Here is a 19,173-nt window from a genome sequence, read left to right as displayed (position 1 = left end):
TAATGAAATTGAAACTGTGATTAAAAATCTTCCAACAAACAAAAGTCCAGGATCAGATGGCTTCACCGGTGAATTCTATCAAACATTTAGAGAAGAGCTAACACCCATACTTCTCAAACTCTTCCAAAAAAATTGCACAGGAAAGAAAACTCCCAAACTCATACTATGAGGCCACCATCACCCTGATACCAAAACCAGACAAAGGTACTACAAAAAAAAAAAGAAAATTACAGACCAATATCACTGATGAATATAGATGCAAAAATCCTCAACAAAATACTAGCAAACAGAATCCAACAGCACATTAAAAGGATCATACACGATGATCAAGTGGGATTTATCCCAGGAATGCAAGGATTCTTCAGTATATGCAAATCAATCAATATGATGCACCATATTAACAAATTGAAGAATAAAAACCATATGATCATCTCAATAGATGCAGAAAAAGCTTTTGACCAAATACAACACCAATTTATGTTAAAAACTCTCCAGAGAGTGGGCATAGAGGGAACCTACCTCAACATAATAAAGGCCATATACGACAAACCCACAGCCAACATCATTCTCAGTGGTGAAAAACTGAAAGCATTTCCCCTAAGATCAGGAACAAGTCAAGGATGTCCACTCTCACCACTGCTATTCAACATAGTTTTGGAAGTCCTAGCCACGGCAATCAGAGAAGAAAAAGAAATAAAAGGAATATAAATGGGAAAAGAAGAAGTAAAACTGTCACTGTTTGCAGATGACATGATACTGTACATAGAGAATCCTAAAGATGCCACCAGAAAACTACTAGAGCTTATCAATGAATTTGGTAAAGTTAAAGATTACAAAATTAATGCACAGAAATCTCTTGCATTCCTATACGCTAATGATGAAAAATCTGAAAGAGACATTAAGGAAACACTCCCATTTACCACTGCAACAAAAAGAATAAAATACCTAGGAATAAACCTACCTAGGGAGACAAAAGACCTGTATGCAGAAAACTATAAGCCACTGATGAAAGAAATTAAAGATGATACCAACAGATGGAGAGATATACCATGTTCTTGGATTGGAAGAATCAATATTGTGAAAATGACTATACTGTCCAAAGCAATCTACAGATTCAATGCAATCCTTATCAAATTACCAATGGCATTTTTTACGGAACTAGAACAAAAAGTCTTAAAATTTGTATGGAGACACAAAAGACCCCAAATAGCCAAAGCAGTCTTGAGGGAAAAAAAACGGAGCTGGAGGAATCAGACTCCCTGACTTCAGACTATACTACAAAGCTACAGTAATCAAGACAACATGGTACTGGCACAAAAACAGAAACATAGATCAATGAAACAAGATAGAAAGCCCAGAGATAAACCGATGCACCTGTGGTCAACTAATGTATGACAAAGGAGGCAAGGATATACAATGGAGAAAAGATAGTCTCTTCAATAAGTGGTGCTGGGAAAACTGGACACCTACATGTAAAAGAATGAAATTAGAACACTCTCTAACACCATACACAAAAGTAAACTCAAAATGGATTCGAGACCTAAATGTAAGACCAGACACTATAAAACTCTTAGAGGAAAACTTAGGAAGAGCACTCTTTGACATAAATCACAGCAAGATCTTTTTTGATCCACCTCCTAGAATAATGGAAATAAAAACAAAAATAAACAAATGGGACCTAATGAAACTTAAAAGCTTTTGCACAGCAAAGGAAACCATAAACAAGACGAAAAGGCAACCCTCAGAATGGGAGAAAATATTTGCAAACGAATCAACGGACAAAGGATTAATCTCCAAAATATATAAACAGCTCATGCAGCTCAACAGTAAGGAAACAACCCAATCCAAAAATGGGCAGAAAACCTAAATAGACATTTCTCCAAAGAAGACATACAGATGTCCAAGAGGCACATGAAAAGCTGCTCAACATCACTAATTTTTAGAGAAATGCAAATCAAAACTACAATGAGGTATCACCTCACACCAGTTAGAATGGGCATCATCAGAAAATGTAGAAACAACAAATGCTGAAGAGGGTGTGGCGAAAAGGGAACCCTCTTGCACTGTTGGTGGGAATGTAAATTGATACAACCACTATGGAGAACAGTATGGAGGTTCCTTAAAAAACTAAAAATAGAGTTACCATATGACCCAGCAATCCCACTACTGGGCATATACCCAGAGAAAACCATAGTTCAAAAAGACACATGCACCCCAATGTTCATTGCAGCAGTATTTACAATAGTCAGGTCATGGAAGCGACCTAAATGCCCATCGACAGCCGAATGGATAAAGAAGAAGTGGTACATATATAGAATGGAATATTACTCAGCCATAAAAAGGAACGAAATTGGGTCATTTGTTGAGATGTGGATGGATCCAGAGACTTGTCATACAGAGTGAAGTAAGTCAGAAAGAGAAAAACAAATATCGTATATAAACGCGTGTATGTGGAACCTAGAAAAATGGTACAGATGAACCAGTTTGCAGGGCAGAAGTTGAGATACAGATGTAGAGGACAAACGTATGGACACAAAGGGGGGAAAGCGCGGGGAGGGGGGTGTCGGGGGGTGGTGTGATGAATTGGGCAATTGGGATTGATGTGTATACACGTATGTGTAAAATTGATGGCTAATAAGAACCTGCCATATAAAAACATAAATTTAAATTAAAAAATTATGTAAATGCTATTTACAAAAGTAACATCTATAAAACATATCAATCAAGGTTTTAAATAGATGGGGGGAAAGTGCCAATGATTTACTAATCTAAAGAACTCTGATTTAGCCATCTTAATATTAAACACAGGTTTTTATCTAAAATTATATGTAATACATTTATCTAAAGGAAAATGGGACAGAATGTTAAGAGAAATTGATAAATGTATTATTACCGTGGGGAATTTTGTCAACTTGCAGCAACTGATAAATTAGCAGTTAAAGTAGATTTAAAAAAACAGAAGATGTAAATAATACAAAAAACTAGTTTTTTCCAAATGACATATATAGAACTCTGTGCCCATCTTCCCCGAATTAAATAAACATACTCTTTCAATCATGTGTGGATATAGCAAGAAAGTGGTCATTCATAAACCAGGAAGAGGGTTCTCCTCAGGCACCAGATCCGCCTGCATCTTGATCTTGGACTTCCCAGCCTTCAGAGTTGTGAGAGATGAGTATTTGTTGTTTAAGCTACCCAGTCTGTATTATGTTGTTATAGGAGCCTGAACTGACCAAAAGAGTGTAACTGTCTCTACAGTTGGGTTTGGAGGAAGTCTGTAGGGAATCTGGGTGTCTTTCTTCTACTGAAGTATGATACAGACAAAACAAAATAGGTACATGTTTAAATCACCAAGAACTTCTTATTATGTTAACATTTAGTAATTTTGAATGAGGAAGATTAAAAGAATGGAAAGCACCTCAACAGTTAATGTTTTAGCGTAATTCACTTTTGCTAAAAAATGGAAAATTCATGCTGATAGATTTTGAAAGAAAATGGATATTCATAGTAATCATTCTTAGTTTATAATAAAGTAACCACTGAAATGGAACATCTGAGCACATTTGCATATGCTGATACAAAATTATGAAGTTGTAATAAAACTTATTCCAAACTAAATACAAAATAATTCCTCCATGTAACAAAATCTATGCAGTGAACTCTCTTGAAATATTCCAGGAAATTAAGTTTATATCCATATATCTTCCACTTAGTATGGCAGTACACTGCCATCTGTCTTCTTTTAGTTTAAGCTTCAGCAGTGTATGGCCTTTTCCATGTGAAAAGGATTTAGTTGTGTCACATAACACGCAACAGTTATTCTAAGTGGTTTACATATACTAACTGAATCCTGTAAGAGATGTTATTCCTGTCCCCATTTAACAGACAAGCAAACTGAGATCCAAAGAAGTTATAGGTCACTTGCTTAAGATCTCACAGCTAAAAACATCAGTGTGATACTGCTCAATTGTCAGTAAAGAACACGTAAGCCTTTAAAACTTTATGTATTTATAAAGCTACGTGTTAGTGGTGTTATAGCAGTAATGAGGGAAACAGCAGACATTCTAACTTAAAGTTTATGTTTTGATACTAAAGGCACATCCTAAGGATAACCTGTCTATTACCGAAAGTAGATTCACAGAATCAACAGTCTTTTATTAGTTTTTTAATTTGATTTTTATTTTATATTGGGGTATAGTTGATTTACAATGTTATGTTAGTTTCAGGTGTACAGCAAAGTGGTTCAGTTTTACATATATTACATATATCAATTCTTTTTCAGATTCTTTTCCCATATAGGTTATTAGAGAATATTGAGTAGAGTTCCCTGTGCTATACAGTAGGTCCTTGTTGATTATCTACTTTATATATAGTAGTGTGTATATGTTAATCCCAAACTCCTAATTTATCCCTCTCCCCACCAACCTTTTCCCTTTGGTAACCATAAGTTTGTTTGGGAAGTTTGTGAGTCTGTTTCTGTTTTGTAAATAAGTTCATTTGTATCATCTTTTCAGATCCCACCTATAAGTGATACCATATGATATTTGTCTTTCTCTGACTTCACTTAATATGATAATCTCTAGGTCCATCCATGTTGCTGCAAATGGCATTATTTCTTTTTTTTGTGGCTGAGTAATATTTCATTGTATATATGTGCCACATCTTCTTTATCCATTCATCTGTCAGTGGACAGTTAGGTTGCTTCCATGTCCTGGCTATTGTAAATAGAGCTGCAATGAACAGTGTGGTATACATGTCTCTTTTTGAATTATGGTTTTCTCAGGGTATATGCCCAGTAGTGGGATTGCTGGGTCGTATGGTAGTTCTATTTTTAGTTTTTTAAGGAACCTCCATACTGTTCTCCATAGTGGTTGTATCAATTTACATTCCCACCAACAGTGCAAGAGGGTTCCCTTTTCTGCATACACTTTCCAGCATTTATTGTTTCTAGATTTTTTTGATAATGGCCATTCTGACCAGTGTGAGGTGATCTTCACTGCAGTTTTGATTTGCATTTCTCTAATAATTAGTGATGTTGAACATCTTCATGTGCTTTTTGGCCATCTGCATGTCTTCTTTGGAGAAATGTCTATTTAGATCTTCTGCCCATTTTTTGTCTATTTAGATCTTCTGCCCATTTTTTGATCAGGTTGTTTTTTTTTTGATATTGAGCTGTATGAGCTGTTTGTTTATTTTGGAGGTTAATCCCTTGTTGGTCACTTCACGTGCAAATATTTTTTCCCATTTTGTGGGTTGTCTTTTTGTTTTGTTGGTAGTTTTTCCTTTGCTGTGCAAAAGCTTTTAAGTTTGATTAGGTCTCATTTGTTTTTATTTTCATTACTGTAGGAGGTGGATTCAAAAAGATATTGCTGTGACTTGTGTCAAAGAGTGTTTTACGTATGTTTTGCTCCAAGAATTTTATAGTATCTGGTCTTACATTTAGGTCTCAAATCCATTTTGAGTTTATATTTGTGTATGGTGTCAGAAAATGTTCTAATTTCATTCACTTGCATGTATCTGTCCAGTTTTCCCAGCACCACTTTTTGAAGAGATTGTCTTTTCTCCATTGTATATTCTTGCCTCTTTTGTCATAGATTAATTGACCATAGGTGTGTGGGTTTATTTCTGGGCTTTCTATCCTGTTCCATTGATCTATATTTCTGGTTTTGTGCCAGTACCATACTGTTTGATTACTGTAGTTTTGTAGTATAGTTTGAAGTTGGGGAGCCAGTTTTCTCCAGGTCTGTTTTTCTTTCTTAGGATTGCTTTGGCTATTTGGTGTCTTTTGTGTTTCCATACAAATTAAAGAAAAAAAAATGTTCTAGTTCTGTGAAAAATGCCATTGGTGATTTCATAGGGATTGCATTGAATCTGTAGATTGCCTTCAGTAGTATAGTCATTTTGACAATATTGATTCTTACAATCCAGGAACATGGTATATCTTTTCATTTGTTTGTGTCATCTTTGATTTCTTTCATCAGTGTCTTATAGTTTTCAAAGTACAGGTCTTTTGCCTCTTTAGGTAGGTTTAATCCTAGGTATTTTATCCTTTCTGATGTGATGGTAAATGAGATTGTTTCCTTAATTTCTCTTTCTGATCTTTCACTGTTAGTGTATAGAAATGCAAGAGATTTCTGTGCATTAATTTTGCATCCTGCAAGATTATTGAATTCATTGATGAGCTCTAGTAGTTTTCTGGTAGCATCTTTTATTTACAGAACATTCCATTGGAAAGCTAAACAGTCTTTTAAATAGGTATGATATCCACCTGCTGGTTTGGAAAGGTAAGGGCAGGTTGTTGTTTTCTCAAAACTATAAACTATATTAATTGTGAAAACTCAAGAGTAAGACTCATGTCTTATTTATCTTTTAATTTTATGATCCTAGCATAAAGGCCTGTGCTTCAGTCGTAATTGGTTTATTTATTCATTTATCATTCATTTATACTGCATTTATTTTTATATTTAGATATTTATCTTACTTATATTTATTAATTCATTACTTATTCATCATCATAATTGGTTCCTGCATTCATTCATTTAGGCATTAAACAATTATTCTTTGAGCTATTATTTTTCAAAACTGGGAATACAGCAGTGAATGAAACACAAAGTGTATCTGCCCTCATGGAGTTTTCACTCTAGTGGGAATAGACAGATAATGCATAATAAACAAATAAACATACAGTTGATTCTCAGTATTCATGGTGGTTGTGTTCTGTAAAGTCACTACATACATTGAATTAGTGACTACTGAACCATTGTTCCCAGGGTAAATGCTGGGTTACATTCCTGTGAGCCTCTGGTCACACCATTTTCGTTAACCCATCAATATATAACCTTGTTTCATGTGTGCTTTCTTAAAAAGACACCTGGTTTCTGTATATTGGCTAACATGGAGATCATGGCCAGCAGCACTGTAACTCATAGCTGAGTGAAGATCATCTAACACAAGTATTTTCCCCATAAGGCACATCACAGCCTCCTTGTGCTTAGCCAGACAGCACCTCAGCACTACGCTTAGAGGCCATTTTCAACAGCAGAATTATCAACAGGAAGCATAAAAATGTGGGAAAAATCTGGCACTAGCTAGACCACAAATGGCTGAAACAAGAAGCTGGCGTCACCTTGTCCAAAGTCACATGAGGCAGTGTTCATTGCAGCACTATTTACGGTAGCCAGGACATGGAAGCAACCTAAGTGTCCATCGACAGGTGAATGGATAAAGAAGATGCACATATATACAATGGAATATTACTCAGCCATAAAAGGAAACGAAATTGAGTTATTTGCAGTGAGGTGGATGGACCTAGAGTCTGTCACACAGAGTGAAGTAAGTCAGAAAGAGAAAGACAAATACCGTATGCTAACCTACATATATGAAATCTAAAAGAAAAAAGAGAAAAAGTGGTTCTGAAGAACTTAGGGGCAGGACAGGAATAAAGATGCGGATGTAGAGAATGGATTTGAGGACACGGGGAGGGGTAAGGGTAAGCTGGGACGAAGTGAGAGAGTGGCATGGACATACATACACTACCAAATGTAAAATAGAAGGCTAGTGGGAAGCGGCCGCAAAGCACAGGGAGATCAGCTTGGTGCTTTGTGACCACCTAGAGGGGTGGGATAGGGAGGTGGGCGGGAGACGCAGGAGGGAGGGGATATGGGGATATATGTATACATATAGCTGACTCACTTTGTTATAAAGCAGAAACTAACACACCATTGTAAAGCAACTACACTCCAATAAAGATGTTAAAAAAAAAGTCACATGAGGGTGTGCACCTCAGGCGACAAGGTTTTTACTGCTCTTCATATCTGTGAATGACTGAAAACACAGCAGTATTGATTTGGGGGTTACAATTACGTTTTAGCAGGTAGGCGAACTTACAAATACAGAATAGTGAGAATCAACTGTACGTTCTGTCAGATAAGTGCTATGGGGAAAATAAAATGGGGTAAGGAAGGTAACCCGCAAAGGTCTTTCTGAAATGGTGGCATTTGAGCAAAAGCCTGAAAAGGTGGAGAGTCGATGCAGATAAAAAGACGTACATTCCAAGTAGGAAGAACAATGGCCATGATGCCCTAGCATGCTGGAAATATTTGAAGAACTGCAGCCAGTGTGGCTGGAGTGTGGTGAGTGAGGACAGAGCCCAGGGGATGAGTTTGGTGAGTTAGTTCAGAATCAGATCACGGGAAACCTATAGGCAATGGTAAAAACTTCATTTTTAACTGTGAGCGAAGTAAGAAGTCACTAGAGTTTGGGTCATACACATGAAAGAATCCAACTTGAGTTTTGTAATGCTCTTTCTGACAGCTGGTTTAAGAATAGACATTTCCTGTAGAAGAAACAGGGCAACAGGTTGTAGGAATCCACTGGGATGAACGAAGCTAGAAGTGATGCTGGCTCAGATCAGGATTGTGGTGTGAAAGTGATACACCATGAAGGTTCCAGGATGGGGTTTGTAGAAGATCTAAAAAGACTCCCCGGTTGCTTGGTTGTGGAGTGTAAGAGAAAGAGAGGACTCGAGTATGAGCTCAGTTGTTTGACCTTAGCAATTGGAAGGTTGGAATTTCCATTTATGGAGTTGGGAAAGACTATAGGAGTAGCGCTGGGAGCTTAGGGGGCATAGGAGTTGAGTTTTGGTCAAATTTCAGTACTTATTAGACAAGGGGAAATCTTGATCAAACACTGAGATGCACTAGTTAAGAATTCAGTGCAGAAACTATAACTATATTATTTAATGATAAACCCATGACTATATTACTTTCATTTTAGCTAGGCTGTTGCTTACAGCATAGTAAATATAGAGTAGAAAAGGTACTGGCTTCCAGTCAGACAGATTGGGCTTGAATTCTTGTTCTTCCACTTCATTCTGTAAAATGTAGGGGGAAATTAATTAATATATTAGAACTAAAACTAATTAACATCTTAGAACTTGTTTTCCTTCATATAAAATGGACAAAACATTGTCTTCTTAATTGGGTTGATGATTACATTGTATATAAACGAGAACTTACATATAGTAGATACTCAATAAATATAAGTTCCCTTCCACCACGCCCTATAATTTTAAATAAAAAGCCAGAGTAGTATGATATTTTTTATTTTATTATTTCCAGAATAAATAAATGGTTAAATGCACTCACAACTTGAAGAAGCTAAGTTATTATAAAAGGCAAATGTGACTTTGGGAGAATAAGATTTGGTGGATGGACTGAAAACATATTGTAATAAGAATTTCATTCCTGTACTTTTATTAAGAATGACAAGTTATAAAACTGTATCAACACTCTCTCTACTGAATCCATTAAGTGATTATGATATTCTTTTACACTTAGCGTGGACTTCACCTCAGGATTCTTCTTAACTTTTTTTTTTGAGTCAACTACAAAGAATCAATGAGATTCATACGTGAATTAAAAATCTTACCTCCAGGGCTTCCCAGGTGGCGCAGTGGCCTGCCGATGCAGGGGACACGGGTTCGTGTCCCAGTCCGGGAAGATCCCACATGCCACGGAGCGGCTGGGCCTGTGAGACATGGCCACTGAGCCTGCGCGTCCGGAGCCTGTGCTCTGCAACGGCAGAGGCCACAATAGTGAGGCCCGCGTACAGCAAAAAAAAAAAAAAAAATCTTACCTCCAAGAGAAGTTACTCAACAGCATGAAGTGGAGGAATTTATTATATTAATAGTTAAAAATCAAAGTATTTTGAAATAAAGCTTAAAAAGTTTTCATATATAAAATCTCTTTTATTCAAGTGTTGAACTCTATTCACGTAGCTATACCTTTTCAGTCATTTGAATGCTTAATTCAGGCTAGCAGAGAACATAGAGAAGTAACATTATTGATAGATAAGAAGAAAACAAGTATAATTTACTGAGTACGAACTGTGCATGATTTATGGTGCTAAACATTTTGCATGCAAAACCCTATTGAAGCTTTTTGACTAACCTATAATTATAACTGTTTTCCAGACAACAGGATTGAGACTTAAAGGAGGTTAAGGTCATAAAGTTAGGAAGTGACTGATGTGTGTTTTGGACACATCAATCTTCTATTCCAAAGCTTATATTCTCTTTATGGTATAATGTTCAGGAAAACTAGACCCAAACGAAACAATTAGCAATTTGACCTTGATCCAGTCCTTTTACTAATTAATTCTATGCCTAAGTGTTCTCATCTAAGTCTAGTAAAATGGGATAAATACCTATGATCAAGAATACCTATAAGTTTGCAGACCTTTTGTTAAAATTTTATACATCTACTGATATTACATACAACTGAGCCCCAATTTTTAGGCATACATATAAGAATAAGAAGGGCTAACATTTATTGACTTTCTGTGAGTCAGAAAAAAAACGTGAGCAATTATCATATGAATAGAAAGCTGGAACAGAGGGAATCGAGTTGAAAGGTAAAAAATAAATAGGGCATAAAGGCATAGGGTGAGTCCAGAATTGAGGTATTTCTGAAAATACTTTGAAGGTGCCGCAAAAAATACCACCACTTACAGAACCTGGTGTGCTCATGCCTAATGATGCTTTATGTCTTTAAATGCATTTACTTTTGTCACTTAAGGACATTTCCTGTTATGGAAATAAATTTACCATTTTAAAATAGACGTTATTTGGAAAGTAGAATTCCTTTTAGAGAACGTCACATTGCCGTCAACTTTTCTAAAGCAAATCTCTCAGGCGAAGAGAAATGTATGCTTTTTTCCCTGTGATTTGTTTTTTACTTAATGCTGACATTTATCTTAAAATATTCCGCGTTTGGAAAAAATCCGTTGTTGTCCTGGTTTTTCTCTGGGTGCTTTGTCTCTCAACAATAATGCTAAACACATTAATGTAACTGCTTATGTATAGGACAGTCGTCTTTAATGGGCTTTTTAGCTCTTAGAGAGTGGGGACCGTGTTGTGTCAATGGTTTAAGCCTCCATATAAAGCCCAGTAACTGGCGTGAAACTAATCAATGTTTCTAGAAAGGAAAAGAAAAGGAAAGAAGGAAGTTGGTAATTGACCTCCAGGTACCATAATAGACTGTTGTCAAACCAAATTGCTGCACAATCCCAGCATGTTACGTAGTTTTCATCACAGGTCATATGTAATAGTACATACGTATGTAATATGTATTACATATTATTACTATTACATACGTATGCAATATTACATACGTATGTAAACGGAAACGATCTTCATCAACAGATGTTTAAGGTCAGTGAAACCAGAGTGTTTCGTACAGGCAAGTGGTCCTCAGCAGGGAAATGACTTTTAAACAAGCGTAAGATTCCTCTTTGTCTGGAAGTGAGTAGTGATGCATAACTCATGTCACAATTTGAAAATTTCACGTATTACGAGGGATTGTTTCTCCAGGAACATAATTGCAATGCCTGAGTCTCATGTGTTCAGAATGCGCAGATATTTTGCCTTGTTGGGAGTCACTAAATGTTCGCTGGGCTTTTTCACGTTGGTTTTGTAAACGGCAAGGAAACAAAAGGACCACATTTCCTGAGCAGACATTTAAATATATAACTTGATTATTAATTCAGTCAACTTTATGGGTAATGCCTATTATCTTTATAAATAGTTATAAAAAGCATATATATGAGCGAGAAGCAGTGATGTGGAAAATGCTACAATAACGAACCTTATTACAGGAAAGAATTTTGAAATAACTTGCCAGGAGGGTAATGACCTCAATTAAATTTTATGTGGAATAATAATTGGTGATTTTAATAAACTAACTCTATTGCAAATCGCATATTTGATAATCCAGTATTTTGGCATTTCTTATTTCCCTCTGGCTTGCATTTATATTAAATAAAAATCTTTGAGATAATCAAGGAAGATTTATAATTTAAAGTGCTTTTTCCTTCAACATAATCAAGTAGATTTTAAATAGTTTTAAATTCAAAAGGAGGTAGAGAAGAATACTTAAAATCTTCTTGGAGGTTTGGAGATATTTATTCTATCAGTGAGGGAAATACTGGAATATAAAAATGTACAGTGAATATCAAAGTGGCACAAGTGTAAGATGGGAGAAGTTAAATGCCACACTACTGAAAAACACTCGAATGTAAAATAAACATGTTTGGTGTGAATCATCTGAAAAGTACCAAATTGAAGTAACACTTTTGGTAGCATATAATCTATTCCCATGTTTATATGTCATCGTTTGTGCTTGAAAATATTTTTGAGCAAAACCATTATTTTATAATGGTTGCATGTTTTTTAGTGTACTTCACATAAATCATTCCCTCATATGTGGTTTTGAGTTGAGATAACTTCACAATTCAACTAGGAAAGGCTTTTGTTTCTATCCCTACAAACAAAAAAACTTCCTGTAAAACAATGCTGAAATATATCATACTAGAGGACTGCTGTGCACACTTCAATGTTCAATTTAAATTAAGTTCAGAGCCGGCAAAACCTGCACTGTGATGTTCATTTTCTTTAGCCTTTAAAAATCCCTTGTACTGATTTTTCTATTGCATGACGTGCATTTTATCCTGGTTCAGGGTGATGCCAGTAAGCCCATGGGGCAGAGCTTACATCTGTGATTTGCGTGGCAGCGTTCTTAGTTCGTGTTCGGTATTGTTAGCAACAGTAATAATGAAGTGAGCTTGGAGTGAAATGAGTAGCAATCAGTAGCAGGCGTGTTTGAGGGGGTTCAAGAGATGTGTCAAAACCTGGTTTGAAAACACTGACCATGATCACGCTGCCCACGTATAAAATATCTCCAGAATCACTGATCTTCACCAACTACTGTATTTCCATCATGTGCTATCCTGCCATGTTTGTATCACATTATGTCTTCTTTGCATGGTTCTGTTTTTACCAACTCGATTTTGAGGAACCATATGGCAATATTCCTAGCCGGAGTAAGTTGTCTGTGTCACTGAATAGGGTTTCCAAGCGTTGAGTATGTCAGTGTGAACGAGTGAAATGTGGTGAGTGGCAAGTTACCTTCTAGAAGGCCCACTCTGGTGGTTCTCCTCTGCACACTAATTTATCAACTTCCTTCTTAAACATGTCAGCAGAAACAACCATAATATTCTAGACGTACACTGAGAAATGCAGACATGGGTGAGAATCTTTTTTCCTTCTTTTTTGTATATTGGATATCATAGTTACTAAGAATGCTTACGGCTCTGTTAACTTATTTAGTAATCACATCTTGCTATTTGTATATGGACTTTGTGGTCATTTTGTAGGAGTCGAGCACAGTCTCCAGGGAATTTAATAACCAACCTCACTGCTGATGCATCTATCAGAGTTAGCATGGCTGGGACCACGGGAACCTCCAGTGGAGCTGGAGGTGTCAGAAGGTCAGTTTAGAGTAACTCAGATTTCTCTCCGGGGAATTTCGTAGGACACGGTACTGCTTAGTTGTAGTAGCATTTGTAGAAATACCAGAAAACCACACCATTATATACCATTATATACCGTTATATACCATTGCAATGAAGGAAAGCTCTGGGCTCAGAGATTCTGTTTTAGTAAGTCAGGCAGTGAACGGGCGATCTAGTAATTCACCCTCATGTGGAACTTTAAACACAATTTCTAGATGTGTTGATATTAACAATTAATGCTTTGTTTTACTTCCAGAAAATAAAAACCTGTGATTGTTTAAAGTGAGGCATCAAATACAATCAGAAGGTTTTTTTTTTTTTGATGTGACTTGTTCAGTTATAAATATGTTTATCTAATGGAGAGGCGCTAACGTAGCAGACGTTTATAGTATTGGAACCGGTTCTCAGTGAGACTTGGTGGTGATCGTTCATTACGCCCACTCATGTGCGCGTGACATCCCTTAGACGTTTTAGAATAAACTGGGTCCAGTGTACACTGCAGTAGGTAGGCTAGTCTAGCACTTCTCAAGACGAATTTAACCAAGGGTTCTCAACGAAGGGCTGTTCTGTCCCTCAGAGGAAGGTTGGCAAGATTGAAGACATTTTTGGTTGTCACTTGGGTAGAGACCGGGGTTACCACTGAACATCGTACAAGGCACAGCAAAGTTCCCTGCGATAAAGAATTATCCGGCCCAAAATGTTAACAGCACTGAGGCTGTGAAACTCTGAATGAGACACTGAAGTCCCCTGATGGAGGGTATTGGGCTGGCTCACGCTAGAGTCAACGCGGAGGGCACCAGCTGACTCTGCTGCTCTGAGAGCAGGTCCCGTGTGAGCCAGACTGTGCCCTCCCGGTAGCTGTGCCACCCCTGCATGAATGCTTCCTTAACAGGACATGCTTTTGTCTGAATTACTCTCGGATTCGGGTAGTTTGCTGTTATTTAACTGATGGTCACCGTTTTGTGGGTTTTTTCTCCCCAGAGATTATCATAATGAGTTATTTTTTCCACCTCACTGTCCCTGCCAAGCTTCCCCAGGTTTAGCCAACAAACTTCCATGTAACTGGTGCAGGAACTCTCACCTCTTCTCTTTGCCTCGCGTACCTGGCTCACATACCACCATCCGAGTAAGTTCATCTTTTACAGCGCTCAGAATAATCTGTCCGGAAACACCTTGTCACTGACCTGCCTCCGCACCTTCTGAATGGCGGCCCGTTGTCATCCCGATGAGATGCAAGCCGTCCCGTCGGCGCAGCAGAGCGCACCCTCTGCCGCCCGCCCTCACCTCCTTCCCCAGACCAAGCTCTGGCTCCTTCAGCCAGACAGTTCCACTGCGTCACCGCTGGATTTCTTGAGTTCTCTGCACGAGCCACTCTGACTCTCACCCCGGTGACTTTCTTTCAACCTGCTTCCAGGTTTACTTTTTGCCGTCCTCAGCTCTCTAAGTCCCACGCGGCTCATTTACCACTTCCTCCAGGAAACTTCTGTAACCTTCCCAGCCAGGGGTACTCCTCTAACAGCCCCTCGGTATTTCCATCATTATTCTCCCCAGGTGGTTTTAGAAGTAGCCTTTTTGTGTGTTCCTCTGGATTCCATGACGTTGTGGCCTAACTTCCTAGCCAGGGAGCCGGAAGATGCTTGTGTGTTAATCCGTGTAAAGTGATCAAGTGCACGAATGAGGGTCTGGGTTTGTCACTCCACTGTTGCAAGTGAATTGGATTGATCTAAGGGTCTGGATTTGTCACTCCACTGTTGCAAGTGAATTGAATTGATCTAAGTGGAATAAGGAGCCCGGATTTACTTGCGGAGTACTCTTAGAATCTGTATGAGAATCATTAAAATGAGGTTAGTTTATCTGTTTTTTTTTCTCTTAACCTATTTGTTTAGATGGGTTCAAATTACTAAAGATTCAAAGACGTGTAACTGTTGAAAGATACAATCTAAGTACTAATATCCCGTGAATTCCCAATTCGTCTCTGGTCCAAGACACGGCTGAGTGTAAAGGAAACGAGTAATAACATGGGTAATACCAGTAACATGTATTGAGGAGCTGTCCTGAGTCAGGTGCTGTGCAAAGAAATCGATATTTTCTCATCTAACCTATAAAATAGAACTACAGCTATCCCCATTTTAGACATTTAAACGTATTCAGGAGGAAACTGAGGCACAGGGAAATGAAGTAACGTTTCCCAGAGTTGCTCAGGTAGTGCACCAAGGGAGGAAACTGAGGCACAGGGAAATGAAGTAACGTTTCCCAGAGTTGCTCGGGTAGTGCACCAAGGAGCAGGCATTCAGTCTGCTCAACAGCTTCAACGTTTGACTAGTACAGCCTGGCCCTCCGTATTCAAAGTTGGATCCACAGTTGGTTGAATTCGAGGATGTGGAACCATTGGATACAGAGGGCAGGCCATACTAGGCCATTTTACATAAGGAACTTGAGCATCCGCAGATTTTGGTATGGGGGGCGGTCCCATAACCAGTTCCCCCGCAGATACCGAAGGAGGCTGGGCGGGCGGGGCTGGGAGCCGAGGCTCGGGCTTCGGTCGGAGCGCAGGGAGAGGACTGGGGTTGGCGGCGTGAACACAGCCTGCAGGGGTTAGTGTGCCACGGCTGGCCGGGAGGGAGTCCGGGGAAAAGTCTGCACCTGCCGAAGAGGCAGGAGACTTTTCCTTCCCTCTTTGTTTCCTGGTGCGCGAGGAGAGGGGATTAAGAGCGCTGCTTAAAGGAGCTCCAGAGACGGGCGGGAGCCGCAGCTAACAGCGCAAACCCCAGAGACGGGCGGGAGACGCTAAGGCTGCTGCTGCCGCCACCAAGAAGCCTGTGTGCGAGCACAGGTCACTCTCCACACCCCCTTCCGGGGAGCCTGTGCAGCCCGCCACTGCCAGGGTCCCGGGATCCAGGGACAACTTCCCCGGGAGAACGCACGGCGCGCCTCAGGCTGGTGCAACGTCACGCCGGCCTCTGCCGCCGCAGGTCTGCCCCGCACTCCGTGTCCTTCCCTCCCCGCGGCCTGAGGGAGCCAGAGCCCCCGAATCAGCGGTTCCTTTAACCCCGTCCTGTCTGAGCAAAAAACAGACGCCCTCCAGCGACCTACACACAGAGGCGGGGCCGTATCCAAAGCTGAGCCCGGGAGCTGTGAAAACAAAGAAGAGAAAGGAAAATCTCTCCCAGCAGCCTCAGGAGCAGCGGATTAAAGCTCCACAATCAACTTGATGTACCTGCGTCTCTGGAGTACATGAACAGACAACGAATCAGCCCAGAATTGAGGAGGGGGACTTTGGGAGCAACTGTAGCCTTGGGGTTTGCTTTCTGCATCTAATTTGTCTCTGATTTTATGTTTATCTTAGTTTACTATTTAGAGTTTATTATCACTGGTAGATTTGTTTATTGATTTGGTTGCTCTTTTCCTTTTTTTTTTCTTTTATTTATAGAAATATATATATTTTTTCCTTTTTCTCTTCTTATGAGTGTGTATGTATATATGCTTCTTTGTGTGATTTTGTCCATATAGCTTTGCTTTCACCATTTGTCCTAGGGTCCTGTCTGGTTTTTTTTGTTTGTTTGGTTTTTTTAGTATAGTTTTTAGCGCTTTTTATCATTGGTGGATTTGTATTTTGGTTTGGTTGCTCTCTTCTTTCTTTTTTTTATTACTTTGTAATTCTTTAAATTTTTAATACTTTTTAAATTTTTTATTTTATTTTATTTTACTGTTTCTTTCTTTTTATCTCCCTTTTCTTCTGAGCTGTGTGGCTTCCAGGGTATTGGTGCTCCAGTCGGGTGTCAGGCCTGAGCCTCTAAGGTGGGAGAGGCAAGTTCAGGACATTGGTCCACCAGAGACCTTCTGGCTCCACATACTATCAATTTAAGAAAATTGAAATTGTATCAAGTATCTTTTCTGATCACAACGCTATGAGACTAGGTATCAATTACAGGAAAAATTCTGTAAAAAATACAAACACATGGAGGCTAAACAATACATGACTAAATAACCAAGAGATCACTGAAGAAATCAAAGAGGAAATAAAAAAAATACCTAGAAACAAGTGACACTGAAAACACAATGACCCAAAACCTATGGGATGCAGCAAAAGCAGTTCTAAGAGGGACGATATAGCAATACAATCCTACCTCAGGAAACATCTCAAATAAACAACCTAACCTTACACCTAAAGCAGTTAGAGAAAGAAGAATAAAAAAAAAAAAACAAAGTTAGCAGAAAGAAAGAATAAAGTTCAGATCAGAAATAAATGAAAAAGAAATGAAGGAAATAATAGCAAAGATCAATAAAACTAAAAGCTGGTTCTTTGAGAAGATAAACAAAATTGATAAACCATTAACCAGACTCATCAAGAAAAGAAGGGAGAAGACTCAAATCAGTAGAATTAGAAATGAAAAAGGAGATGTAATAACTGACACTGCAGAGATTCAAAGGATCATGAGAGATTACTACAAGCAACTCTATGCCAATAAAATGGACAACCTGGAAGAAATGGACAAATTCTTAGAAAAGCACAACTTTCCAAGACTGAACCAGGAAGAAATAGAAAATATAAACAGACCAATCATAAGCACTGAAATTGAAACTGTGCCTAAAACTCTTGCAAGAAACAAAAGCCCAGGACCAGATGGCTTCACAGGTGAATTTTTTCAAACATTTAGAGAAGAGCTAACACCTATTCTTCTCAAACTTTTCCAAAATACAGAAGAGGGAGGAACACTCCCAAACTCATTCTACGAGGCCACCATCACCCTGATACCAAAACTAGACAAAGATGTCACAAAAAAGAAAACTACAGGCCAATATCACTGATGAACATAGATGCAAAAATCCTCAACAAAATACTTGCGAACAGAATCCAACAGCACATTAAAAGGATCATACACCATGATCAAGTGGGGTTTATCCCAAGAATGCAAGGATTCTTCAATATACACAAATCAATCAACGTGATACACCATATTAACAAATTGAAGGAGAAAAACCATATGATCATCTCAATAGATGCAGAGAAAGCTTACAACAAAATTCAACACCGATTTACAATAAAAACCCTCCAGAAAGTAGGCATAGAGGGAACTTACCTAAACAAAATAAAGGCCATATACAACAAACCCACAGCCAACATCATTCTCAATGGTGAAAAACTGAAAACATTTCCTCTAAGATCAGGAACAAGACAAGGTTGCCCACTCTCACCACTCTTATTAAACATAGTTTTGGAAGTTTTCGTGACAGCAGTCAGAGAAGAAAAATAAATAAAAGGAATCCAAATCGGAAAAGAAGAAGTAAAGCTGTCACTGTTGCAGATGACATGATCCTATACATAGAGAATCCTAAAGATGCTACCAGAAAACTACTAGAGCTAATCAATGAATTTGGTAAAGTAGCAGGATACAGAATTAATGCACAGAAATCTCTTGCATTCCTATACACTAATGATAAAAAATCTGAAAGAGAAATTAAGGAAACACTCCCATTTACCACTGCAACAAAAAGAATAAAATACCTATGAATAAACCGACCTAAAGAGACAAAAGACCTGTATGCAGAAAACTATAAGACACTGATGAAAGAAATTAAAGATGATACAAACAGATGGAGAGATATACCATGTTCTTGGATTGGAAGAATCAACATTGTGAAAATAACTCTACTACCCAAAGCTATCTACAGATTCAATGCAATCCCTATCAAACTACCACTCGCATTTTTCACAGAACTAGAACAAAAAAATTCACAATTTGTATGGAAACACAAAAGAGCCCGAATAGCCAAAGCAATCTTGAGAAAGAAAAATGGAGCTGGAGGAATCAGGCTCCCTGA

Source organism: Aethalodelphis obliquidens, unplaced genomic scaffold (genome assembly GCF_003676395.1).
Source record: "Aethalodelphis obliquidens isolate GAN/ISIS:26980383/991018 unplaced genomic scaffold, ASM367639v1 scaffold25, whole genome shotgun sequence".
Taxonomy (NCBI): Eukaryota; Metazoa; Chordata; class Mammalia; order Artiodactyla; family Delphinidae; genus Aethalodelphis; species Aethalodelphis obliquidens.
The sequence above is the reverse complement of the archived record's forward strand: the minus strand, read 5'-3'. Positions refer to the sequence as shown.